Here is an 11,113-nt window from a genome sequence, read left to right as displayed (position 1 = left end):
AAACTGAATCCTTGAGTACATTTTTGCAATGTTCTGTGCTGTGAACTGGGACGTAAGAAATAAAGTACCTTGGCTGCATGCCAGAATAGAGATTGTCTGAGGAAAAGCACTTTGATGATTGTGGAAGCTGTGAAAGAAGAAGAGTAGAACCCTGACACGCTCTGGTCTTCAGTTCTCCATCCTTGTCAGGCACACACATTGAGTGAAGTGAGGCCGTAACATCAGAGGAAACAGCCGAAAGAAATTTGTGGTTAATAATAATTTTTGTGCATTCAGAAAAGAAAACAGAACTTTGGGCCATGTTACCATCACCAAAGTTTTGATAATTGCCATCCTAAGAGCCTTTTTCTTGTTAAGGCAATGATGAAATACTTAATATGGTTTTGATATTATATAATGGGCCAGAATTAGAAAGACAGGCTCAGATAATTGGTGTCTCCTGATACATAATTATGTATCAACAAAAGAAGCACAGAATGTGGAGCATGTGAAGAAATTATAACTCAGTGAGCTCATGAGTTTATTACTGTGCATTTTGATTCCATATTGCAATTAAACTTTACAAAACCATTGCTTTTCATGTTTTGCCAGGTTTTGGTGTGGCATCCAATAATAACCACAATCATCCTAAAACACTATAGAAACAGTACGTTCTAACACAGCTGCTTATCTACCTGGCTCTTAACATCTTCAGAAAACTCAGATAAAAACATCACAACAGAAAAAATGAACTGGTAGATTTAAGACTCCAGCTATCTTATAATTTGTCAAAATTGAAAATATCATCACTCTACTAAGGTTTTTATCACTCTTCTAAGGTATCTGAAAAAATACAATTTTGACTTGAAAAGTTATTGGCATGAATTTATGGCTACTTTAACACTCATTAAAATATGTCAAAATTAATTTTCTTAGTTTGTTAAGTCTTGTTTTATGAATATAAAAAGATATTATTCACATAAGTAAAAATCTTTGCTGTTTTCAATGTTTTTGAAAATATACTGTGCAGCCAGGGAAATGGTCCAATGAGTACAGTACAAGTGAGAACAGAGACCCGAGTTCCAGCTCTAGAACCCAAGTTACCAAAAAGGCTGAGCCCAGGAGTGGGAACTTTTCATCCCAGTGCAGAGACAAGCAAGATATCTTAGGGTTGCTGGCCATTCAATATAGCCTCCCTGGTGAGTTCCAGGCTAGAGAGATATCCTGTCTCAAAGAAAAAAACAGACTACATCTAGGGAAAATACCTGAGATTGTACTTTGGCCTGGATTCCATGTGCATGTACCTGCATGCTGGAACATACACACAGTGAAAAGAAAGGGAAGAAGGAAGGAAAGGAAGGACGGATGGAGAGAGGGAGGGAGGCAGCGATGAAGGGAAAGAAGAAGGAGGGAGGGGTAGGGAGGCAGACAGTGTGGTTCTGAGATTAATATCTTTTAGAACTACTGCTTTATAGTGGACATTTGTTTATTCATTTATCTATTTATTTATTCTAAAGAAAACAGAGAGGAAAAATGACAACGTTCTGCTTCCTGTGTCAAATTGCAGCACATTAGTGAATAAAGAATCAGATATTTTGTTCAACCTTCATCTATTTTGAGTTAGTAAATAGTCATCTCAGATTTGGCAAATAAATAACAAATATCTGGGCTATTCAACATACCTAGGTATTTTGCAAATTTTCATGTTTTGGGCTTCTTAGTTATCATAATGGAAATTTGGGAAATATTTTAGACATAATTTACGTGTAGTAAAATTCAGCATCTTAGCATACACTCTAGGATTTTCAGTTGGCTTACAAATTATGCAACAGTCACCCCCTGTGTACAATTCAACACTTCAAAGAGATACCCTTTGGCTAAGAGTTCCTTATCTTCACTGAGAGCTAAGACACACTAATATTTCCTTATCTGCAGACCCTAACCGGACACTCTATACAAATGGACTCACGCAGAGCATGGCTTCTATTTATGGCTTCCTCAGCTTAACAACAAAGTTTGCCCACATTATGGACATATAGCATTTTCTCTAGCCATTAACCAATCAATAGTGAGTTATTTCCTTTTTAGCTATTATAAATATAGTTGATGATCATTCATATAGAGGTTTTATGTTTTCAGTTTTCTAAGAACAAATTCAACTGGTTAATTTCTGGGCCACACCAGGAAGTATTCATTTGATGTTTTTCTTTCCTGAGTTAAAACTTCACATGCTAATATTCAATTGTGAAGCTATAACCCTAATTCTCTGTTCATTTAGAGACAGTCTCATGAAGTTGCTCACACTGATCTTACGTTTGAGAGCTTCTTGCCCATGTTCCCAGAAGAGCCAGAATTCCAAGTCCGTACCACAAGACCCCTTTAGCTTCTCATGCTTAACATTCTGAGGCACAAAGTGTTTCCCACAGTACCGACCGTGCTTCTCATAGAGATTGTTCCGTTTTATATTGTGCATGCCCCCTAGCAACATATGATGTGTCTACTTTCCCCACATCTTTGTGATACTTACTAGCATTCCTCCTCCTTTGTTGAAAGTATCCTAGTGAATGTGAACTGGCACCCCATCCTGTTGGGGCATCTTACATCTGTGCACTTTGCTCATTCATATTAAATATTAGATTGACTTTTCCAGAGGTTCTCCTTGCTCTTTGGCGTCCCTTGGAAGTACATACACGCTTCTCTAGGACAATCTAACAGTTCTTAATATGGAGTCCATTTCCAAATTAGAAATCTTGTTTATTTCTAAATGTATTTAAAATTTCCTCTTCTTGAAGCTTCCAGTAATATCCATGACAAGGTGACCCATTCTTCGGCAGACATTATGAAAAGAGTCATGTTCTTTTATTGGCTTCATACTGCTTCGTTACCTTACTAGAAAAAAAATGATACACAGAAAGATCCCTTTTTTATGTACTGCCCAGGCAGCAATGGGTACATATTTTCAATTCTAGTACTCTGGAAGCAGAGGAAAATGGATCTTGGTAAGCCCGAGGACAACCTGGTCTACAAAGTAAGTTCTAGTACAGCCAGGGCTATACACAAAGAATCCCTGTCTGGGAAAACAAAACAAATAAGAATTAAGTACTGTAAAACCTTCTTCCCAAATGGTGTGTGGTTTTTACATTTTTATTTCCCTAAATCTTTGACATTATTTCTTACTTGCTAGGAAAAATTGAAGAATTAAATTTTATAAAATATAAAATAAAATATAAAAGATAAAATGAATATCACAGGTGTTAAAGTCATTAGTTTTGGATATTTAATAAATAAATCTTATCAGGAGGAAGTTAATTATAGTTCATATTTTGTAGACATCCTGTTTATTATTTGAATTATATAGAATTTTAATGAACTATTACAACATGAAATTGAATTGCAGCACCATATTATCACATCTAACCTTACAAAGAATAATTAATTCTTCTAATACTTTATATGTGCACCTAAAGTTCCACATTTCTGTGACAACAGTTTCACTCATTTCTGATTTAAAAAGCTAAAGAACTTAAAAATGACAAAACAATATAAAAATTCAGACTGACAAAGGCAGTGATTTCATCATAACAGTAATTACAATATCATAAATTAGTAATAAATTGAGATTGTTGAAGAAGTGCATTTCTGAAGCATAAGACCTCTGTGCTACAAAAGCATGGTTGGCTCATGCCTCTGTCTGGCATCCTCCTAATTATCTATTAAGGGTCATTTCTCTCCTACCTCCCTACCTCACATCAGGTACCACCTTTATGATTGGGGGGAGTGTTGCTGGCATGTTTGTTTAATTTTTATTTATTGATGTAGATGTTGATGTTAAATATGACAGCATGATGTAGGTAAAGCTGGCTTTGAAATTATCCTCCTGCGACCATCTCTTGCGAACTCTGAATGTAGATATGCCCTAATTTCCCTATCAAGAACTCTTCTTGATCTCCAAATTCTTAATTAACTTTGTGCACAGATTTTAGTACAGAATTTAACAGGATGCTGCTATATTGCATTGTAAGACATAGAATGAAATGAAAGAATTGCACAAAGTATGGTAGGGAAGTGTATAGTCAAATTGGAATACAGTGTCTCTCTGTTGAAATGAGAGGTGGGTGGGAAACACACATTAATTAGGTCTGTATGAAAAGGGAAAAGTCTAACAGTTTGAAAGGAAGAGAGATCAACTTGAGTCTACCACAACTTAGAAGAGAGTGCCTATACTCCTGCAGAGGTCATTAACTTTTGCAGTTCTAGTTTCCCACTGATTAAATAGGTAAGGTATGCTTTAACTTCTGTTGTCAACTTGCCATGAACTAGAAAAGGGAAGTTGGAAAAAGGGAACTCCAAATGAGAAATCACCTAGATCAGATTGTCCTGTGCCCTTACCTGTGAAAGATGTTCATAACTGTTAATTGATATAACAGGGTCCAGCCACTGTGAGTGATGTTATTCCAGGTAGGTGGGCCTGGGCTCTGTAACAAAGGCAACTGAGCAAAGTAGAGAGAACAAGCCAGTAAGTAGCATTTCCCTGTACTTTCTGCTTCAAGCTTCTGCCTTGGCTTCCTTCGATGATTGTGGTGGTTTGAAAGAAAATGGTCCCTACGGTTTCATAGGGAGTGACATTATTAGGATATTGGGGAAGGTATGGCGTTTGTGGAGAGAGTATGTCACTATGGGTGGGCTTTGAAGTTTCAAATAACCAAGCCAGTCCCAGTGTCCCTCTTCTTGCTGTCTGTGGATCCAGATGTAAAACTGTCAGCTCCTTCTCTAGCACTGTGTCTGCCTGCATGCCTGCATGATTCTTCCTACTATAATAATAGATTGAATAGCTGAAATAACTGTAAACCATTCCCAATTAAATATTTTCCTTTATAAGACTTCCCAAGGTCATAATATCTCTTCATAGCAATAGAAATGAAGACCATGAAAAGCCAAAACCAATAAGTAAAACAAACCCTTTTCCTCATGTAATTTCATCATACCAACAGAAAAACAAATTAGCATGAGAGTTGGTACCAGGAGTGGGATTGTTACTCTGATGAATTTGACAGTGTTGCTTTTCAGGAGAGGTGAAGAAGCAGTTACAAATTTGGGCTGGAAAAAGTTGTTGAGTGCTTACAGCTTAATGGGCTGTTTTGTGGGAACCTGGAAAACAAGAATGCTGTCAAAATGCAAATGAATATGAAGCTTAAGAGGGTAGCAACTATTCCATCCCTTGATAATTTTTAAAGTGAAGGAACGCTACTCATATAATAATTGTAGAAAAGGGGGATAAAAGGAGATAACTGTAAAAATGTAAACACCTTAAACACATTCACCAGAAAATATTTGCCACAATCCAGTGTAAAGAACTCTATATTGCTTTATGTGTTTAAAAGTAATGGAACACTAACTTCTCTAAAATGAGAATTTAAAGCAGAGAATTGAGAAGATATAAAAAGAAATTGAGAGAGCTCAGGGTTAAAGGAAAATAATCATACAAATACATAAAGAGCACTTGGGAAGAAAGATATTGTTGAAAACATAGTTGACTGGATTGAGGAAATTCAAGCAAAGTTAAGTATAAGCTTTAAAAAGTTTTAAATAAGTGTTGATAGGTGAGGAATTTATAAAAGAAAAAATATTCAAGGGACTATCAAAAGGAGAGGCCACTTAAAATCCTGACAGCATTTTAGAGAAATAAAAATGGAACTGACAAGAGTTTTGATGTTTCTTTCTCCACCAAGAAAAACAGACAAGAAAAGTAAAGTCATGCTACAAAAAATGGGGTAAGGAAAAAGAAATGGAGGGAAGAAAGTAATGAGGGAAGAAGAAAGAAAGAAAGGAAAAGACTTAGATTAAGTGAGGTAAAGAAGGAGAAATGAAGGAAGGAAGGAAGCTTTCTTTTATATCAGTGTCTGGAATATTATTTGGTTTTTACTTTGGACACATATTAAGACCAGCTATTTTAATCAGAAACAGAATTTAACAAAGAAAAGATAGAAAGAAGAGCTCCTGCTTTGAAGAGGTTAAAAAAACTGCCACATTCTCCCGACAGACAGCCATAAGGGACAGCATTATGAATAGAAAGCAAAACCTCACTAACCTTATTTGTTTAATTCTGTCATCTATAAAGGTCACTTTTTCTCTTTGATGTACTCCAGAGGTTTTTGTTTCTGTTGTTTATGTAATTTCTATTTAAAATTATTTTGTTTTTAAGCTTCATACATAAAAAACTGCATTGACATCACCCCATCCTTTTTCCCTCAATGCCTATGCTCTTTATCATAAATTTATGCTATATTCTTTATTATTATTATATGCACGCATATTTTTGTGTGTGCAAGTATCTGTGTGTGTGCACATATAACCTATTGAGTCCTATAGCTTTGCGTATATGCATGTGTCCAGTGATGACCACTTGAACCTATGTTTGTGTTCATCCCTGAAGAAAACTGGTTTTCCTCCTCTCAGTAGACACATACCACTTGAAGCTCTTTTTTTTTTTTTGGTTCTTTTTTTTTTGGAGCTGGGGACCGAACCCAGGACCTTGCGCTTCCTAGGCAAGCACTCTACCACTGAGCTAAATCCCCAACCCCTTGAAGCTCTTTATCTAGACATAAAACACACCAGAAGAGGGCATCAGATCCCATTATAGATGGTTGCAAGCCACTATGTGGTTGCTGGGAATTAAACTCAGAATCTATGGATGAACATTCAGTGCTCTTAACTACTGAGCTATATCTCCAGGCCACAATTTTTTTAAAGACAAATAGGAAAAGGCAAGATTCATCATGGCTCTGACATATAGTAGATACCTCATGAATATTGAATGGATGGATATATATGTACATAAGTGAATAATAGCATTATTTTTATTAAAAGTGAAACAATTCTTGGTTGACTGCATCTGAAATTCGCTAAAATCCAAATGACTGGGCACACCTGTGAGGGATTTTTTTGACTGAATTATTTGAGGTGGGAAAACCAACCCTAAATCAGGACATTTAGAGGTGGGAAGATACACCTTACATCTGGGCCACACCTTTTCAACGCAGTTTATGTAAAGAACATGGAAGGAATGAATGCTTGTTCTGTTTGTTCTTTCCTGCTTTCTCTCTCTCTCTTTCTCTCTCTCTCTCTCTCTCTCTCTCTCTCTCTCTCTCTCTCTCTCTCTCTCTCTGTCTCCCCCAAGTTCCTTCCTTCACTAATATTAAAGCTTACTTCTTTGGGACTCTGGCAAATCCTGAAGACCAACTGAAACATTCAACCTTGTGGACTAAATAGACCACATTGGTCCCATCTCTGCTATACGATCACATACATGGACCTTTGAAGTGCTCCTTCCCATTTATTGTCTTTATGATATTGTATTATCAGTTTTTCTGATGAAATTGTGGCTATGGTGTCTATCCTTTAGAATCACTCTAGAGATTAAAAATGATAGCCTTTTACCAGTCTAGTGCTAACAGTGTATGCTAACATTGTAAAGATGTTAAATACAAAACTAATTTTCTGCTACGGTTCCAAGACTCCTAAAAGTTTGTACAGGACACTTGATAAGATATGTATGGTGCAAAGGATCACTTGATTCTCAAATAATAATACTATAAGCTATTAAACTATCACATAGTTTTGATAGGAGTAGGGTCTAGATGATTAGAGCTCATGAATACGTGAAAGACAAACAAAGCAAGTATAAAGAATATAATTAAATGATAAACTTCCCTGTCATGTACTACAATGATACTGTCAGCTTCACAAAGAATAAGTACACAATGAAAAGCAAACAAAAAAAACCCCAAAAAACAAAAAACCACCGCTGTATGCTCGGTTTGAATAAGCACCTAGAGTCAAACCCTTTCACAAACTTCTGGTGCAATGTGTGATTTCTATACCTAGACATCCGTCTACAGCCCAGATGATGATGGTGTGGTCAAGCATCTCTGGTCTCAATATTATTAAAAACTGTTTTCTGCCCTCACTGATTGATCAATAAAGAGCTGGTTCAGCCTATGGCCAAAGAAGATAGGGAGGTAAGACTTCTGATCCCAGCCAGGGGCCCCAGACAGAGAGAAAGAGGACAATGAGGAAGTGAGGTAGAGAGATCTCATGGACAGACCAGGAATTTTCTCCATGAAGGTGAGATGAAAGAACAGACATGAAGACACACATGCCCCAGAGTGAGTCAGGGCAAGACCAGGCTGGCAAGTAACAGGATGTTTGACTGGATATTATCAGCCTGCCAGTCAGGTTATTAATAAAAGTATAATGTCTCTGTGCCATTTACTTAGGAGCTAATGTGGTCTAGAGAGAGCATACAGACTCACAGAATTTATTTGAGAACAAAGTCGGTTTAGAAACCCCCCAAAGAAATACATTACACTTTCAATTCCTCCACCTTCCTCCAGAAGACCCACAGTGCTTCTGAGAACATGCCCCTGTAACTGATTTCACAGACTAAGCCCCCCTGAGACCCCAGTAGAACAAATCCTCCCCTACAAGAATCTCCAGAAGTATTACTAGATGCCTGATTCAAATACATACGCCAGGAGCTTTGGCATTTGTACTTTTGCACTGAAGATTCCTGTCCCAGAGGGATCTCTGAAAAGCACAAGAACGCTGACATGACTATCTCATACATATTCTGATGTTTCTTTCCCTTTTTCTTTTTCTTGACTCCTTGATGATCTGATATTTATATGTGTGCACTTACCAGTAGACTAGTGAGCAGTAGCCCTTCCTAGAGCATTTTGACCAAATCCTTTAAACATATAGAGTAAAATATCAGACAGAAACAAAGCTAACCATCCCCAGGTCTGAGCTTAAGTACAGGCTGTGAGTGGGTTATCTGTTCTCAGTATTATAGTATGGATTGGAGCCCATGCCCTCTCCATCTCTTCCTTACCTAAAGTACTTTTGTCTGTTAAAAACCTCATCTAAGTAAAAATATGATGCCTGTTTGCATTCAACTATAGAATAATAAAAATAGATCTAATTCTTATTATCCCTACATGTTTGAGGCCTAGCTCAGAATATTCAGTGAGGCTATAATGGTGTCTGTAGTTTGTCCTGGGCATGGGATGTGAATGCTCTAAGACACCACAGCTAACAGAGAAACAGAAATCTGTCTATGGGTAGAATGGACAAGTCACAAATCTTTTCCCCAAATGATAGGTACGAATTCAGACATATGAATGCTTACAGAGGGGTCCACTGAATTTTGGTAAGGTATGTCTCTCTGTGCTGCTCCCGCTCTTCACGACTTTACTTCCATGGTGCTTCTATCAGCTGGGCAGATGGTAACTGACAGCCAACTAATTCAGAGCAGTGGTTATCAATGTAAGCAACAACCTCAAAAGCAGGTGTTTTGGTGTACTATCCTAAAATTAAGAGAAAATTGGCAATGGAAGAGCCCTGGAGATCCTTGGTCTTCCTGGCTGAAGAAGGCTGCACCTTCTGGGAAGACCAGACCAGAGAAGTCGTACGCTGTACACAACATCCCTGTCTCAGCAGGAGCCTTTGTGGTTTACCAAGGAATTATGCTAAAGTCTGGTGTGAAGTAAAAGGAGCAGAACTCAAGATGGCCTGACCAGGAATGTGTTGTTGAGTTACACCCTGACGCATGGACAATGCCGGGAGATCGACAGGCTTCAGAGGCTAGACTCCAGTCTCTGGCCAAGTTCTTTCTAGCCCTGGGTTATGGAGGAGCAGACTTTTATGAATTTACCTTCAAGAGCTGACTAAGGGTGACAAAGAAAATTGAAAAGAATAAGTTCATGGGTATGTATTTTGAAGAAAATGAATTGCAGAAAATTAACACATTAGTAAATAACTTTTAAAACCAGCAACAAAATAACCCTTTAGGAGATAATATAAGAATTCAGAGTTGCTATAATTGAACACTAAGCATGCAGTGAAACTAAGTTTCTAAGTGAAGAGAGTGGTCGGAAGGGAGTAGAGGTTTTTATGAGTGTCTCCGGATATAACATTTAACTGACAAAAAGCTGTGGACGTTATTTTGAAAAACCAAATGAAGAGTCTAGAGATGGAAAGTAAAGTAATTAAAAGAAACTTCATTTCAGAGGCTCAAAAGCAAAATTAAACCAGTATTTTACTGACCAGATTGCTACCAGCTAAGACACATGTCCAAGGCCGTTGATCACAGACCATTTTAGTCATTAAATCAGTCTCAATAAATTCAAAGAATTGAACTCATATGAAATTTATATTAAAATAGCCTAATTTGATTAGACATCAACAGAACAAAGAGATTCAACAAGTCTCCAAAGATTTGGAAAATAAACATGCTTCTACTGTCCAAGAGGGCAGTATAAAGTGGTAAAAACACAGATGATGTCAGAATACACAGCAGGCAACTGAAACAGTGTAGTTACAGAGAATCACAGCAATATCAAAGATATTAAAAAATGCTCTCAAATGGATGGCTTAAGCTTCATCTTAGGTAAAGACAGTAAGTGCAGATAAACAAAGAAGAAAGAATGCACGCATATAGAAACCAACAGGATCAACAGAATAGGTCAATTAAACTCCATTAAGAAAAGGAACAATGCACACATTTCCCTAAAGGAGAGCCAGTGAGGAATGTAAAATAACCAGAATTGATGATGGTATCACTCTGACAAAAGTACCGATGATACAGGATGATCCTGCCAATAAATTCAATAAACTAGATGAAGTGGACAAATTTCTAAAATATAGGCATTACTAAATTGACTGAGGGAAATAAAATTTTATATGCAGGTATGCGACTAGAACAATTACCTCAAAGGAAATTCAAATTCTACATACTATCCCAAAAGGAAATTGCAGATGAATATTTATCCAAATATAAAGGCAAAAGTCGTTTAAAATTAAAACAAGCTAATGTTGACAAAAAATAATTATAACCTGACAAAATATGACTTTGCCTAAGAATGAGAAATTGATTTGACATCTAAATATCAATCTATATGAAAATCTTACAGATGGAAAAAAGAACAAAAGGTGTGTGACAAAAATGTACATACATTTGTGGCTTTAAATAAAATTCTTTTTATTTTAAAATGCACTTAAATTAGAATTATTTTTCTCAGTATTTTATCATAGCAATAAAACCTTCAGATACATTTCTATCAATAGTGCGAAAGAG

The 11,113-nt window shown here is 36.8% G+C and overlaps 1 protein-coding gene across 1 annotated transcript in view; it reads right to left on the bottom strand.

The window, feature by feature from the left end:
• Nucleotides 1-11,113, bottom strand: part of Pou6f2 (POU class 6 homeobox 2) — a 576,195-nt gene that overhangs the window by 467,186 nt on the left and 97,896 nt on the right. The window lies entirely within an intron of this gene.

This window comes from Rattus norvegicus, chromosome 17, assembly GCF_036323735.1.
Source record: "Rattus norvegicus strain BN/NHsdMcwi chromosome 17, GRCr8, whole genome shotgun sequence".
Lineage (NCBI taxonomy): Eukaryota > Metazoa > Chordata > Mammalia > Rodentia > Muridae > Rattus > Rattus norvegicus.
This window is presented reverse-complemented; position numbering and strand designations above follow the sequence as displayed.